Genomic DNA, 15,963 nt, shown 5'->3' on the forward strand with positions numbered 1-15,963 from the left:
GAACACTATGACAATATTGCACTTACTTTGTTGGATGTGAACAGTAGGTTTTTTCTGGGTTGTAGTTTCCACTTTATATGTCACTGGCTTTCAAGAGAGTGGTCTTCACGGCAAAAGAAGGAAGTTAGTACATATGTGTGTAAATGGCATTGTAATTGCACTTGGAGAACACATTATTTAAAGTTAGTAAACAATTGGTAGGAAGAGTTAGTGTATGTGTGAAATTGCACATCTTTGCATATGAATGCACTATTTACTTTGAAAATGGTTCAGTACAAGTTGTAGTAGAGTGAGAAAAAGGCTCGGAAAGATGTACAGATTGGAAAGTATTATGTTTCTATTTGTGGCATTCCATTAACATGCAGTTTTCTTTTTCTGTGTGTATTGTAGGCATTTTATAGCATGTGTGTTAATGGTGGAAGTGGTTGTAAAAATGGCAGTAGGAATGAACAGAATAACAGTTTGCACATTACAATGGGTGATATGGGTAAAAGAAAACGTTTAAAGCAGACAGGATTGTAAGTGCCACTTGATGGTCGGAGATGGGACAAATTACAGTATGCTTATGGAGTAGGTTATGCAGGGTAAGTTGCAGGTATCCTGTTCATAGGCATTTATAAAAGAGTTGCAAATGTAGTGTACAAAATATATGCATACCTGTAGTTTATGTTGATGGATGCAGATGTGGATAAAGCTGTAAGCAGATATGTTGGGTACGTGTACAGTACTTTGTTCTGGAGGTGCTTTGCAATCACAGTAGACATGTAGCCAGAGTGCTCACCATTAGATCTAAAGTGCTGAATTATGATCATAGAGATAGATGTGGAGGTCTTGGATGTGATTGGTGGATGGTTGTGTGACTGCTTATGTGTACTCAATGAGGGAGTGGTGCAGAGAGTGATGTGGAAAGGGAAAAAGGGCTGCCTCTGTGTTACGGGTCCACGGACACCGTGGTGGTCCGCAGACAGGGCGTGCCACATACAGGGCTTCTCAGCATGCCTGGCATGGAAAGGGGACTGTGGGATTAGCCAATCAGGTGTTGAGGTTGTGCTTTGTAGGAAGAGCGGCTGTGTCTAGTGAAGATGGCAGAGGTGCAGGAAGTCAGGGTGTTGTTAGTTGGAGATCTATTTGTAAATGTTTTAGAGAGGTATGCTAAGTCTAAAGATATGGCTGTCAATTTTGGTTTTGAAGGAGTGGAGGTTTTGTGGTCAAATGTGCCTGGCTCCAATATGCAGGCAGTGGTTGTAGTTTGTAAGAGTATGTCCATTTGGAACAGTCCAGATGTAGTAGTACTGAATTGGGGTGCTGTGCATTTGGGATATATCAGTGCTCCTACTTTGTTGAGTGCTCTGCAAACATTGGTTCATGCAGTGATGGTGGTTCATCCAAGTGCCAAGGTTATTTTTTCTGAGATGCTACCTAGGTTAGTATGGGACAATTGCAATGTTTTTGTCCCCAGCAAAATGGTGCAAGGTGTTTGATTAACAAAGGCATGTCTGTTTTCTTGCTTAGAGCTGGGATGTTGTCTTGTAATAATGAGAATATTGATTCTGTTCATGGTAATTATTTCAAAGCAGGTGGAATTTCTTTATCCATACTGGGAAACGCCATGTTATTCCACAATATAATGAATGCTTTGCAGAGGATAATGTAACGAAATCTGGAGGAAAATAAGTGAAAAAACAACAAAAAATACAAAATGAAAGCTGTTTCTTTAGAAGTACCTTTAAAAAAAGGCTCTTTTCAGAGCCACCACCAAAGAGGAAATCTCCTACCCTCTTTCAAATTTCTGTCCCCACCCTCACGAATTGTGCGATATGTGTGCAAACACTGCGGTAGTCCGCGGATTGCACGTGCCACATCTGGGGCTTTTGAGGCTAGTAGTCATGGAAGTGGGACTTTGGAGGCTAGGGGATTGGTCAATAAGGTTTTCTGGGTGTGGTGTGTAAGGAGCGACTGTGGCAGAAAGTCTGTTTGGTGAGAGGAATGCAGATGGATATGGTTATGGCTGTGTCTTTCAGGAGACAGTGCGTCTGGATTTTGGGAGACTCTTGGGTACATTGGTTGCGGGTGTATGCAAAGCATTGTGGAGTGTCTGCACATTTTGCATTCCAAAATGTGGATGTGCACTGGTAAGGAGTTTGTGGAATGAGGTGGCTGGATTTGGTTCCTCTTTGTGCCACTTTGGTGACACACCATCATCCAGACATTATTATTATAAATTGTGGAGGGAACAGTTTAGGACATGTTACTGGAATCTCATTGCAGTTTGTGATGAAGGAGGCACTTGTTAAAGTCATGAACATGTTTCCAAACTCCCGAGAAATTCTTTTCTCGCTATTCGCAGAGACAGACTTGACTTTGCTCTTCTTCATTTGGTCCGCAAATGGAGAAAGCGAGGCGTAATATCATCAAGGTTGTTTGCACATTTTTGAGAGATGTTGGTATGTCGTCCTTCCACAATGAAAATATTACATTTCATAGCACACACATTTTTCGCAAAGGAGTCCATCTTACTGATGTTGGCAATCATCTTTTTCTGTGAAATATCCAAAATGGATTTCAACCCTTTTTTCAAGTATAGGACATATTTTTCCAGTAAGTGTTGGCCTCTTCCACCCTTCCAAAAACAGACAAACCTCACAAAAAGGCTCTTTTCAGAGCCACCACTTTCTCACAGAAAAGAGTGCAATGTTTTTGAAAGTACCACCCTACATTTTTAAAATGTCCACAGACTTCTCAGAATGCCCAGGGCCCTGCACCATTTAATTGGCACTTCTATTTTTAAACTGTGAAAGGTGGCTCTAAATTTTTAGACATGACACATAAGGAATGGAAGGGATGGAAGGGTAGGGAAGGGGCACCAACTGCATGGACAAGAAAGGATTAAGTGGAGAGAGTAAGATGTTGGGTGGGCCTCACTTGTGTAGGTGTCACTCTTCCTCATGCTCCCAGACCAAAGCCTCGAAAGCACTTCAAAATTGGTCCCCCCGTGCAGAGTACCACATTGCAGTACATGCACAATACAGTGACCCTCGAAAGGTAAGGGTCTACTGTGTCATGTATGGCCTGCAAGGCTGGTTCAGGGATGCTCTGCCCCACAGGAATGTCTCTTGTGGTGAAATGAGCGGATACAGAGGATGTTGTAGAGGAACTCAACCTACTAGTTTCTTCAAAGGGGACAACCCTCTGAACTGCCACCTTGTGTTTGGAATTCAGGTGTCGCCGCTTGGAGTTGGTTCGTATGTGTAAAGACCTGGTTTGCCACGACTGAGCACCATTTGGCACACAGCACAGCAAACCTTGTCTGCACATGCCTTGGGTACCCCTCCAACAGTGGTAAAGATCCGCCACACCCAAGACTCACGCTGGCTGGCAGTAGTAAGGACTTACACTACCTCATTCTCATCTTCCTCTTCATCCCTCTCTACATCTTCATGCCTGTTCCCCTCACCAGGCCCTTGGGAAGGTGGTGGTGGTGGAGATGGTGGGAGTGGTGCTGAAGCAGAGGCAGCAGCAGGAGGAGTAGCCATGGTTGCCATCTGATGTGCAGTAGTCTTCCAAAAGTAGCTCAGCGCATCAGGAAAAGCAATGTGAGGAAACCAGCTATATGCAGCAACACTCTATCCTGGTATCCAAAAACAGAATAAGGAGCAGCACTGGGGTGTGGTATTTTATAGTGGTCCTGGGGAGCACTCCCGCAGACAGCCATGCACTCCGCGGACACTTCGAACACCAAAGAGAGCTCAAAAAGTTCCAAGAAGTGTCTACATTGCCAGGGGCATGTCTGGGACCTGTGCAAGGGCGCGGTTTCACAGTAAAACAGCTTGGATTGCTTAAAAAAGCACTTTTTTGGTGTCCGGGAGCCCGGGCACTGCTCGCGGACACGGGCCTACAATGAGCATCGGTGCCGTCACATGGTGACATCGCGGACGTCCACAAATGGGATACCTATTGCACGGGATCTGTTGTACACATGCATGTAGGTGTTATGCGGACAGGGTTGGGCTCCCCAGACTAATTAAAAGTGTGGCATACATGTGGCAGACAGTTCCAGACAGGTGCGATGTTCGTAGGACCCCAAAAGTGGGATGCGCATGCGTCCAGGTGTCCTCCGGACAGGGCCAGGGTCCCCGAACTAATCAAAGGTGTGTCACAACTTTGCTGAAATGCGGGCATGCTCGGTCTTCTACATACACCTCCATTTTGATTGCGGCCAGCCCAGGAGGTTAAGTGTCCATAGGACACTTATTTTGCGGGATCGGTTGTATGTATGCGCATAAGTGTTCCACGGACAGGATTGGGCTCCCCAGACTAATTGAAAGTGCGACACATGTAGGGCGGACAGTTCCGGAGAGGCGCGAAGTTCCTAGGATCCTGAAAGTGGGATGCTCATGTGTTCAGGTGTCCTCCGGACAGGGCTAGGGTCCCTGAACTAATTAAGGGTGCATCACAAGTTTGCAGACATGCAGACAGGCTTGGTGTTCTGTGGACACCTCCATTTTGATTGTGGACAGCAGGGACAGATTAAGTGTCCGTAGGACACCTCCATTTTGGTTAATTACAGACATTCCGGACATCTGCAATGTTCGTAGGACCCCAACCGTGACATGCACATGCATTCTGGTGTCCTCCAGACAGGGATGGGTTCCCCGAACTAATTAAAGGTGCATCACAACTTTGCAGACATGCTTGGTGTTCTACAGACACCTCCATTTTGACTGTGGACAGCCCGGATAGGTTAAGTGTCCATTAGACACCTCCATTTTGGTTAATTAAGGACATTCCAGACAGTCTCCTGTCCGCGGACTACGAACCAAGCTTTTAAAAAAAGAAACTAGACACATGCTGCCACAGTATACATTTAACTTTATTTACAGAAATATATATACAAATTACGAAAGAGTGGGGGACGTAGATATAGACACATATACGGGGGAATTGGGGTTTTCTAGAGGTTTGGTGGTAGGGGACGAAGGGATTGAGGTTTCATCGCAACATTTTTGGTGATGGGGATTTCGTGGGGATGGTTGGCTGGGACAGGGAGAAGGGGTACAGGTGCAGGTGGGGCAGTGATATTTAATTTGTTCCATGATATGTCTTTGTACAAAGTCTTTCAAATCAGCAAAAGTGTTCAATAATTGATCAGTTTTTTCTTCCAAATGCACTAGATGATTTTGCAGTGTCATTTGGTTGTTGTATTTGGTTTTTCAGTTGTACATGATGTATTGTTTCTGGGGCATTGCTGTTATTTTCTGTATGTACTGTTAAAGAAAGAAAATGTGTCAGGTACATGTGATGTCATGGGTGTTAGTCCTTGGAGTGCACAGTGGGGGCGCGAGTTATGGTTCTTTAGCATACCACATATAGCGGATTTCTGGGGTTTTTCGGTTTTACTTGTAACCATAATATGGATAGGTTATTAGTGCAAAGTATAATGTCCCTTTAAAAAATTTTTTGGCACTGAATTTGATACATTTTTTTAGGGCAACTTAATCATAACGTCCCTTTAGCAATGTTTTTTCACTGAATATATATATAACCACAAGTGAACTCTTGTATTTAGGACTGAATATGACCCCAATTGATGTCACTTTAGAAGAAGCATCTGCTTACCTTTGGTTATCTGTAAGGTCTAATGAGCAGGCCAAATTGACATGTGCCTTGATAGATGACATTTTTAAATGATGCTTTTCGATTTAAATAATCCTTTTGGCACAAGTTTGATTTTGTGAGTCACAAATATGATGTTTCATAATTTTGTTATAATTGCTATTTTAATTATTCATATTAACTTTTCCTTGTATATCTATGTATAGGTTGATGACTTTTAATCAAATACACTCAATATACTAGTATATGGAATAGCTTTATGTGAGAAATATGTAGCTGAGACAAATTCACAGCTCTATCCTCCAAAAACAGTGATGACCTTACACAAAATGTCCTTTTCATGATTTTTCCCAACTCGAAGGCTACATAAGCCAAAAATGTGATTAAGAAGTGACAACTAAAACAACATATGAAGCGTGCTCAGCAGGACACCAGCGATTCGATTTTTGGAGAGCTCAGGGCATTTGTAAAATTGTCTTATACTGATGTATTGTTTGATAGGCAGTTAAATGGATATAATTATGCATTTTACAACTGTGTAGATAGTGCTGGAATGGTCTCTTGCCCATGCACCAAGAACCTTTCTTCTTGTGGACCATGGTATCCTTTGACTATTCCATAATAACGTGAAATGTTCCTGCTATCAAGTTTAGTTCAGCCCACACACAAGAAATCCAGTATTTTACTATCCTTTTGGAGCTAGAAGAAATGGAACTAAATGTTAGGAATCAGAAGCTAGAAAAAGAAAACTTGGCAGTAAGTGAATATTGGTGCTGTATTTGGCCATGTGGTATTAATGTTTGACTTCAAAATAATTGACCAAGACAGTGGACATTGTAAACTTCCCACTTAAAGGTAATCCTATCACTGATTATCTGATGGGTGGAAATAAAGTATTTTTGCACATAGAAATGAATACATGAATGGATGAAACAACCATGTTCCATGCAATCACGACTCCCCCTCTCCTGACCAGAAAGATACATGTATGGTGAGCCTTTCCCCTGTTCTAGTGGGGTAAGTTGTTTGTGTTCCCAATGAAGTGTTTTATGGCGCTGCAACTCTCAAGACTTGCCTGTTCTGCTTGACCTGTGAAAGGAAGCAACACATCCTCTTGTCTTTGTGGTGTGGCTATTGCCTCTTCTGCAACTTTTGTTCAGAGACCCATCTGGTAAACAGATGTCCAAGGCCGGGGACATCACCTCCAACTGTCCTGGAGTTCTGGCTGGCCTGTTGTACAGCTTTTCCCCACCAGGGAGCCCTGGCAGGGTGCCAATACCTCCCCTAACCATGTCCACCACATACATTTTTTTCTGTCATTTTCCCTTTTTTTCCCCAAACTATGGAATTTTTCCCTACATAATTGTTGCCTGACCTGCGCAAATCACCCCTTCATAAACTTGGAATCTTGTCTACTTTTCAGAAATGTATTCCTTTCTGCCTTCCCATTCAGCTTTCCTATCCTTATCTTCCATTCTGTCCACGCATTTCCTATTGGAAAAAAAGGCCAAAATCGCCTACCTCTCGCAAAATGGCTGGTAACCAAACCAAAATATGTTTTTTTGGTTTTTACTCAATCTGTTCTTGAAAGCCTGGAAAATTTGGAATTCGGCACAGCAAACCATTTGTTCCTAGCACTTACAAGGAAAAAACTACAGGCTTCTTTGTACATCATTGTATTGGCATTTTCTGAAAAAACCCTAAAATATCTCCCTTTTTGGTTATTTTCTCTCACCCCCTACAATAAACTAGGATTCCTGTGGTGTTACAACCGCCTACATGTGGGGAAAAAAGGGGCCAAATTTGGCCAAGATATTTCATGTAACAAAAAAGGTACACAGGATTGAATGGCGACATACCGAAATCACCAAAAAGGCCTTGGCACTGGGGGCGAAAACACATGGAACTTAATGGGTTAAGCTGTATTGTTGACAAAACGGAACTCCATATTTTTTTAACAGATTCATGTATAACTGTGGTGCAGCAGCATAGGCATAGCCTCACTACCAGACACACGGGGGTTGCAACTATAGGGGGAGAAACACCAATATAGCACACGTGCAAGGTCCTGCCTTTGTATTGTGAGAAGATTAAGAAGTATCACAACCAGTGCGTTACCCAGATTAGAGGAAGAGGGATGCCCCGCTCCTGACCAGACGAGGGGTCCTTTGACAGAAGTGTGTTAGAACACACGTTCACTTTTTTGACAGCAAAGTATAAGGGGAGACCATTGTAGAATAGAAGGGAAGTATTAAGCCTCTGGAAAATATTTGAGCATACAGAGGATCCTAAGGGAGAAGGAGTGGCACATGACAGTAACAAAGATACAAGTCCAGGAGAGGGCAGAAAGAACTTGGTGGCGACAAACGGGTCCACTAGCAACCCATCCTGCGCAGGGATATACGAATCCAACATATGTGTCTACAGGTATAAATATTGCAACACCAGCCACGGCCCCGCCTCCACCATACGTTTCTCCTCCGAAGGTCAACACACACACCGGGGTAAGCTCAAGAGACTTAGAAGTAGCACCGGAACCAACACAGAGTTAGCCAGACTATGGGTGGCGTGTGATGTAACAAAGACAGATGCACCATACCAACCAGTAGGGAATGAGTGGAAGACAGTAGACTTCTTATTCAGAATAGACCATGCACCCATAAGAACTGTCCACGTAGAGCGTGACAGAGAGACAGACAGTTTGCGTTACGGGAATGTGGGGTCCTGGAGAGTAAATGAAGAAGACTGGAGTGAGTTTGATGATGTTGAGGATGATAAGGAGGGAGATGCAGAACAGGCACCTCAAAAACCCCAAGGGTGGAACGTTTGTGAGACAGAAGATTGAGGGAAAGGTTTGGCAGGATAGCATTAGCAAGTAAAAAGGGAAGTGTAGCTAAGGGCAGGAAAAGCAAGATGACAATGCAAATGCCTCTGATACACAAGGGAGCGGGGAGGCCACAATATGTACCTTCGGCACAGATTAACAGATGCATTTGAAGAGAAAACAGCGGGGGTTCCCTTCACAATAGGAGACATCAAAAGCCTATTGGTGGGCGCAGTTGGGGAGAAAGCTGCAGGTGTGTGGCTGAAGGTGGGGTACCCGGGAGTAACAATGAGCAACAATGCCAATGACAGACCCTCGTTTAACAAGATTAGAGCATGGGTATGGGATGCTCTGTGGCGAGCGTTCCCAGACACCCCCGATTTACAATCAATCATGCAGTGTACAATGGGGGATGATGAGGATGCCGCACAATTTATTATTGGGGTCCATGAGATATGGATAGCCAAAATGGGCAACACCTGGGATCAGTCAACACCTTTTTTTATTTTATAGTGAAACAAGGCCTGCTCAAGGAAGTGCAGATGTGCTCGACAAAATAAAAGGGATTGAGGCAAAGGTGTGGCCGAAATTCAAAGCATTATAGTTCACCACAGCAGGAGAATAAAAGAGCACGAGAAAGAAACAATTCAGAGGCAACAGGCAGAGGAAGCAAAACTAATGCAAAACAGATTAGGAACCAACGCCAGAGGAAGGGTATGCCCCTAATGGGTATCAGTACATATTACCCCATCAAAAATATTGCAATATATATGGTCATTTGGAATGGCCATAGGTGATACTTTTGGGGGGATAGGTTTTGGTGTTTTTTGTGAGTGGGGATTGCAGGGGTGTCCCCCGCTCCTTTAAAAATAATGGAGAGGTTGCAGGGGTGTCCCTTAAAACTGCCGCAAAAATATGGCAATATTTTTGTAGATATTTTTGTGGGGATATTAACACATGGAACCCCCTAATGATACAAATGCCAGAATAGCTGTGGTGTGGCCTGAAGGAGGGCAAGGACAGTGGGGTGGAAACCACAATCCTATGGTCCACAGAGGCAAGGAGAACAACAATAAGGCCAAGGTAAGTTTTGTGGGCAGAGAGGAGGTGGCTTTGGGGGTATGGAGCCAAGAGGAGGTATGGGGCACTGTTGGACATGTTGGAAGTGGGGACATATTTTGAAAGAATGCCAGAGCAGACAGGGCATACAATTACAGTCAGCAAAATGAAGGCCCCCACCACAGGGGACCACGCAGGGTCCGCCCCTAGGATGTCCTTGATACCCTATGCATTCCATCAAGACTACACACTGCTACCCCCACAGATACACAGTCCCCCACCACTGCGGTACCCACAACAGGCAGTGCAGCATTATCAGCCCCGCCCTAACACACAGCAAGTGGGGTAGATGAACGCCTTTGGTGGCGCGCCTAACGGCACAGTGGCCCTGATTCAAGGAGCTACAGTGCTAGGGGGAAACCCTTTCTCGTTCCCTGGGACTGACACATACCCTGACTAGGGCAGCCCACAGGGAGCACTTGCTTGTCCAGTCCTGTCAATTACCATAAACCCAGAAGAGGAATCATTGGTGTGGGCTGAGATAGGGGACAAACAATTCATATTTATGGTGGACTCAGGAGACGAGAAGTCGTGCATCAGCGAAGATGACTTCCCGTTATCAGGCAAAATTCTCCACACACAGGGATTCTCTGAGGCTGCTTTAATGGTTTCATACCCAAATGATTCAGACGTAAAGGTAGGAGGGAAGGTCATAAGGGCCCCTTTCTTATATTCTGAGAGCTTTCCTGTCAACTTGCTCTGTATTAATCTGCTAAGCAAGCTGAACATGACGATCTCATATACAGACAGCAGTATCATCTGCACAACTCTTGGCATGTGCTCAATGAGGGCAATGCTTGTGATGATCGTGGTGGTACGAGGCATCCCTGTAAACCCAGATTACCAGAACTTGCTGGAGAGTACCCATTGATTTTATTATTTTTGCCTGTAGTGTCCCCAGAAAGAGTTGCAGGCACAATACTCTCCCTGGACCTAGAGGGTCTTCTGGTGTCGGCCAAAGAATTGTAATAATAATAATAATAATAATAATAATAATAATAATAATAAGAACACAATGGATGGGTTACCCCTTCCTCGCTGACAGAGGAGAAGCAACAGGCAATATTCAAACAAGAGTCATGTCAGCGGAATGTAACAATACTAAATCAACAAGACATAACCGACAAGGAATGAAACAGAAGGGCCCCCAGGTCCACACTACAGATCAACGCTACATAAGACCAAAGTTCATTGTAAAAAACTGTATTTATTTATTTTTTTCATCAATATTAAAATACATATTAAACCATCATGAACTCATATTTAATATAAACCTGGTATATCAAAGATAAAGTGCATAGTCATAAAGTGCTTAATAGAAGAAAAAGCGAAAAGAGGGACCATCTAATTGGTCCAAATCGCTAGTTCACAGGTGCAATGTCGAGGGCCCTGAGTGAGTGAAGGAGATTACTCAAGGGGGGAACCGGCAGTCACCTGTAAAGTGTTGAGTGGAAAAAAACAAAAGTAAAACAATCACACAGTAATCAAAAAACACACAAAAGCTAATCATGGGATGCTGTGCGTCAACTATAAAGTGTCAAGGCAGTAAGATACATGCAATAGGCCTGGAACTGATAGTAAATAGTAGGTTTGATTGTAGAACACATCTAACTTTATTGTAGTTGATGCCCATCTTCTTCAGGATGAAGCATTCCCTTAAAGATCATGGTCCCTTGACGTGTCATCTGTGCCTTTGTTACAAAAATATTAAAACTAACAATACAGACTTGCATATTAAAAGCAATAGTCCCACCGTTATCTCAACCCAAAAGCCTGATCCCAGGGTCCTGTAAATGAATCCAGGAATGTATATATGGGCCCAGGATAGATCACAAAGAGTTAGATCTATAGGACATTGCTGGCAGGTCCAAAAAATTGAACACTTCCATCATTTAGGTATGAGCAATGTAGACGGTGCTGGAGTTATTGGACCGCCATCGACAGTCAAACTTTGCCAGAGTAACTGCAACACTGTTTTCTAGTCGCACGGGACTGCACCATTAGAGTGACTACATATACTTGCATGAACACCGCCTAGCCGCAACAAACAGAAATGGGAACTGATGAACTAAAGAATTGTAGTCCTAGGTACAGATACTCAGGAATGCTAGTGGCACAGGGTTTTATGCATTGATCCCACTGTACCCCTCAAGGAGTTGACAGATGCCAAACTTTTTGAGGACAACAACGATGACGGGGTAATAATACTCGAAATATGCATCCCTGTGAGATCATGCTACAGTATCAGAGGGTACAGAGCCCCCTCATGACTGTTGTCACACCACCCCCATTCAGCCAAGCAGACTTTCAACAGGTTTCCCACACAATTATGGACAACCAACCCACATGATGTAGGGATGCTAAAGGAAGTGACCACAGTAAGAATCACACTAAAAAACAGAGCAGTGTTACCCCGGGTGAAGAAATACCCATTATACAGGGAGGCGGAAGAGGGGATCAGATACACAATACAAGCCTTACTACACCAAGGGATCATAGTACCCTCTACCTTGCCATGCAATGCGGCCATATACCCCATTAAATAGGCATCGGGGGACGAGTTGGAGGATGATTCAGGATCGCTGTCCCCTCAATGACGAAGTACATAAAGCATTTACACTCTTTCCAAACCCGGCATCCATTTTGTGCAGTATCCCCAAGGAAGCAAACCATTTTACAGTGGTCAATTTAAAGAATGACTTTTTCACAGAACCCCTACACCCAGACTCACGGTACGACACTGCAGTCACACAATGTCGGAAAGCGCTATGAACATACTCTTTTGCCCCAAGGGTACTGCGAGAGTCCCAGTATATTTAATAGAATTCTGCACACAAGGATTTAGGGAACATCCAGATACCCAGCACAGTGATCAGTACGTAGATGATTTATTGGTGTGCAGCGACAGTGAAGAACACTGTCACAGAGACTCCATCGCCCTATTGCAACTGTTAGCCTGTAAAGGTTATAAAGTCGACATGGCCAAACTCCAGTACTGCCAACATGAAGTGTTCTATTTAGGACAGCTCATTTCTGCAGAAAGCAAAAGAATTATCCCTGGCAGGGCAGCGACAGTGCGCGCCACACCCAGACCAATTACAATAAAGGACATGCAGAAATTCTTGGGGTTATGTAACTATTGCAGGGCTTGGATTCTTGGCTACACAGCATACACGAGGCCACTCTTACAGAGGGTCAAGAAAGAACAAAAAGAGAACAGTAAAATAGAGTGCCTTTCAAACATGATTCAGAGTTTCAATGATCTAAAGGAAGTGATTTCGACAGCTCCCGTTCTTGCAACCCCAGACTACACGCAGGAGTTTTATATATCCTCACAATCAAATGGGGCACTCATGACAGCAATACTGACACAAAAGAGCGCAATTGACCACAAGCCATTGGCCTACTACAGTGGTACACTAGACTCAGTGATGCAGGGACATTTTGAATGTGAACAAGCTCTTGCTGCAGTGGCCTTTACCATCAATAAAAGTTTCACAAATGTGATGGGGTGCTCCGTGACCTTGTATGTAGAACACTCAGTGTTTGCTATCATAGAATGCTCAAAGTCCACTCTCACCACCCAGCGAGCGTCAGCGTACGAGATCATTCTCTCAAGCCGATATATCCATGTTGTGAGGTGAAAAACAGTGAACCCTGCCAAATTCCTGATGGAACCGTGCACAGAGGACTTACAACAGCATGACTGTGCCACTTATGAGGTTGAGGAGATTGATATCCCCAAAGTCAGAGACAGCCCTTTGGAATAGGGCAAGATACTTTTTGTTGATCGGTCAGCCATAATTGACCAGGACACAGTGCAGAGACATGTTGGGCCGGCAGTGGTGCGCCTAGAAGCGAGTGACTATGAGACATTAGTAATGAAAAGATTTCCCATGCATTACTCAGCACAAGTGGCAGAAACCATAGCATTGATTAAGCTGCTTTGGGCATCAAAGGGGTGTTGTGGCACCCTTTATTCAGACTCTGCATTCATCACCACAGCGGTGCACGTGGGTCTTTCACACTGGAGGGGGAGGGGTGTCAGACAGGTGGACGGATCACCAGTGCAGCATGCTATGCTTCTCAATACCCTGATTTCCGCCCTTGCAGAACCAACTGTTGTGGCAGTTGTAAAATGCACAGCCCACACAAATAACACAGATGAAATGTCATTGGAAAATGCAGCCGCTGATGCAGCAGCAAAAGCAACAGCATATCTCCCGGTGCCCACAACTGCTGAGTTTATCATCACACCCGTCACTACCATCCAGACACAGACCCGTGCACAGCCTTACTCATAGCACAGATAATAGAACTTCAGTGTAGGGCCCCGCAGAAAGAACAAGATATTTGGCTCAAATGTGGGTGTGTGCAGTGTTCAAATGACCTCTTATGGAGACAATAATGCATTGGGAAGGTAGTGATGCCCGTGGAACTATCACACACAGCTTCCACCTAACCACTGTTGCCAGGGGAGCTGGTGTATGTCTGAATTTTTGTAAGAAAATGGAACAATCCTAGTTTCCATGGACCCTACAAAGTTGTGTTTTCCACCCCTCTCGCAGTCAAGGTGAAAGTGCTTTGATAATGGATACACATCTCAGACATTTGCAGGGCACCACCGAATTCAAACCCCAAGTACCTTTAAACCGACACACCAGTCTACCTCAACTCACTTAGCTTACTGCTTATAACATACATGCAGGTAAAAGAGAAAGTTAAACATGAATTGCTGCTAGACGTGTAAACTCTGTGAAATAAACACAATTCTCTCTCTCTCTCTCTCTCTCTGTCTCTCTCTCTCTCTTTTTCATTCTTTCCATCCCTCGTCCCTCTCCCTCCTCTTCCCTTCCCTTACCCAACCTGCTCTTGCACCCTTTGCAGGTAAAAAGAAGATAAAGTGTTTAACGTCTAATTGCTCTTTGAATAGTGATAGAAATGTTATTAGTTCTACCAGGATGTGTTCCTATCAGTGTGGCCTACATTTTACAGCCATTTTATTTACCTTTCTTATGTTTTTGTTAGAAATGTATTGGGGGTCATCTTTTATCTGGACGAGCCATCTAAAAGAGAGGGTGAGGGGGAACCCGATCCCAAGCCTGAACCTGAATGAAAGCCTGAATGAAAGCAAACCCTTTCATTTTACTGAACCTATAAATACGACTGTATATATGTATAATACATCCCAAGTAAATAGCACCAGTACCCGTATGACTGTATACACAAGTAAAATGTTTGAAATAGTATCAAAAACCTCTTTTGTAGCACAAATAGTAGTGGTGACACCACAATTATCAGGAATAGAGTACCAAGACAATATATATTGCACCATGACAGAATGAAAAGACAAGCACGTAGACTCAAATATGATGCATACCATGGCCTAGGCCATCATGAGCACTCAAACAGTTGGTACTCTGACATGAGGGCAGTGGGTAGACCAACAACCAATAGCAGTTGTTATGTGTGCTCAGATGCTCAGAGACACTTTGCAGGCACACAACGCACATCTACAACTTGTGATTCAGGTGCCTAGAAATGCAAAACCAGCCAGAACAACACCATCTGCCTTTAAGCAACCCTGCCTGGTGTTCGAAGGAGCAAAATACATTAACAACAAGTGGCAAGAAATTAGCCTCCAGAGCAGAAGGACTCCAAGGATTCCCAGAACAAGCTGTGGCCCTCGTAGAATGAACCCATGCACAAACATGGACAGAGCCGGTCACAAAGCTGTCATGAATTGCAGCCATCGGAAAGCCAGTGAAAGTGCACCAAGAAAAGGCTTATGAACTGAGCTTTTTCAGTGAAGAAACTGGCTCAAATGAATGATGCAATAGAACAGTGTTGATTCCAGACCTAACGAAGGACACATCAGTGCTGATGGAGAAGTACAGGGTGTGTGGCCAACAAGTGTACTTGCACCTCCAACCCTCCTGGAGGGGCTATTGTTCCCTAGCTACGCTACACTAAGCCCTAAACTAGTCCCAGAAGAACACCTGAAGGGGGGGGGCACTTCCCAATGAAGCACCTACACTGTTGCCACCACCAGACTTTTGCATTCTCTCTGAGAAAGAACTGTATGGCCAGCTGCGAAGAATAAAGAGAGCATCAATATATCTGTCTAAAGATTAATCAGAACTGCTCAAACAAATTCATGAGGAATATAAATGGTTTATCTTTGCATAGAAATTGGTTGCCTCTTTATTGCTACCCGGTGTGCAAGCTCGAGCCAATGCAAATGGCTCCAAATTGTGTGCTAGGAACTGGTCCAGTTGGTGAATGACAATTTCGCAGGGTTTCAACATCATAAGGGTTGAGCTGTGCGACCTAAGGCTGATGACGATGCAAAATAGATATGTTCTGGATATGGTGATGGAAGGTGGTGTGTGCAAAAATATAAGGAG

This window comes from Ambystoma mexicanum, chromosome 4p, assembly GCF_040938575.1.
Source record: "Ambystoma mexicanum isolate Mex_15411 chromosome 4p, UKY_AmexF1_1, whole genome shotgun sequence".
Taxonomy (NCBI): Eukaryota; Metazoa; Chordata; class Amphibia; order Caudata; family Ambystomatidae; genus Ambystoma; species Ambystoma mexicanum.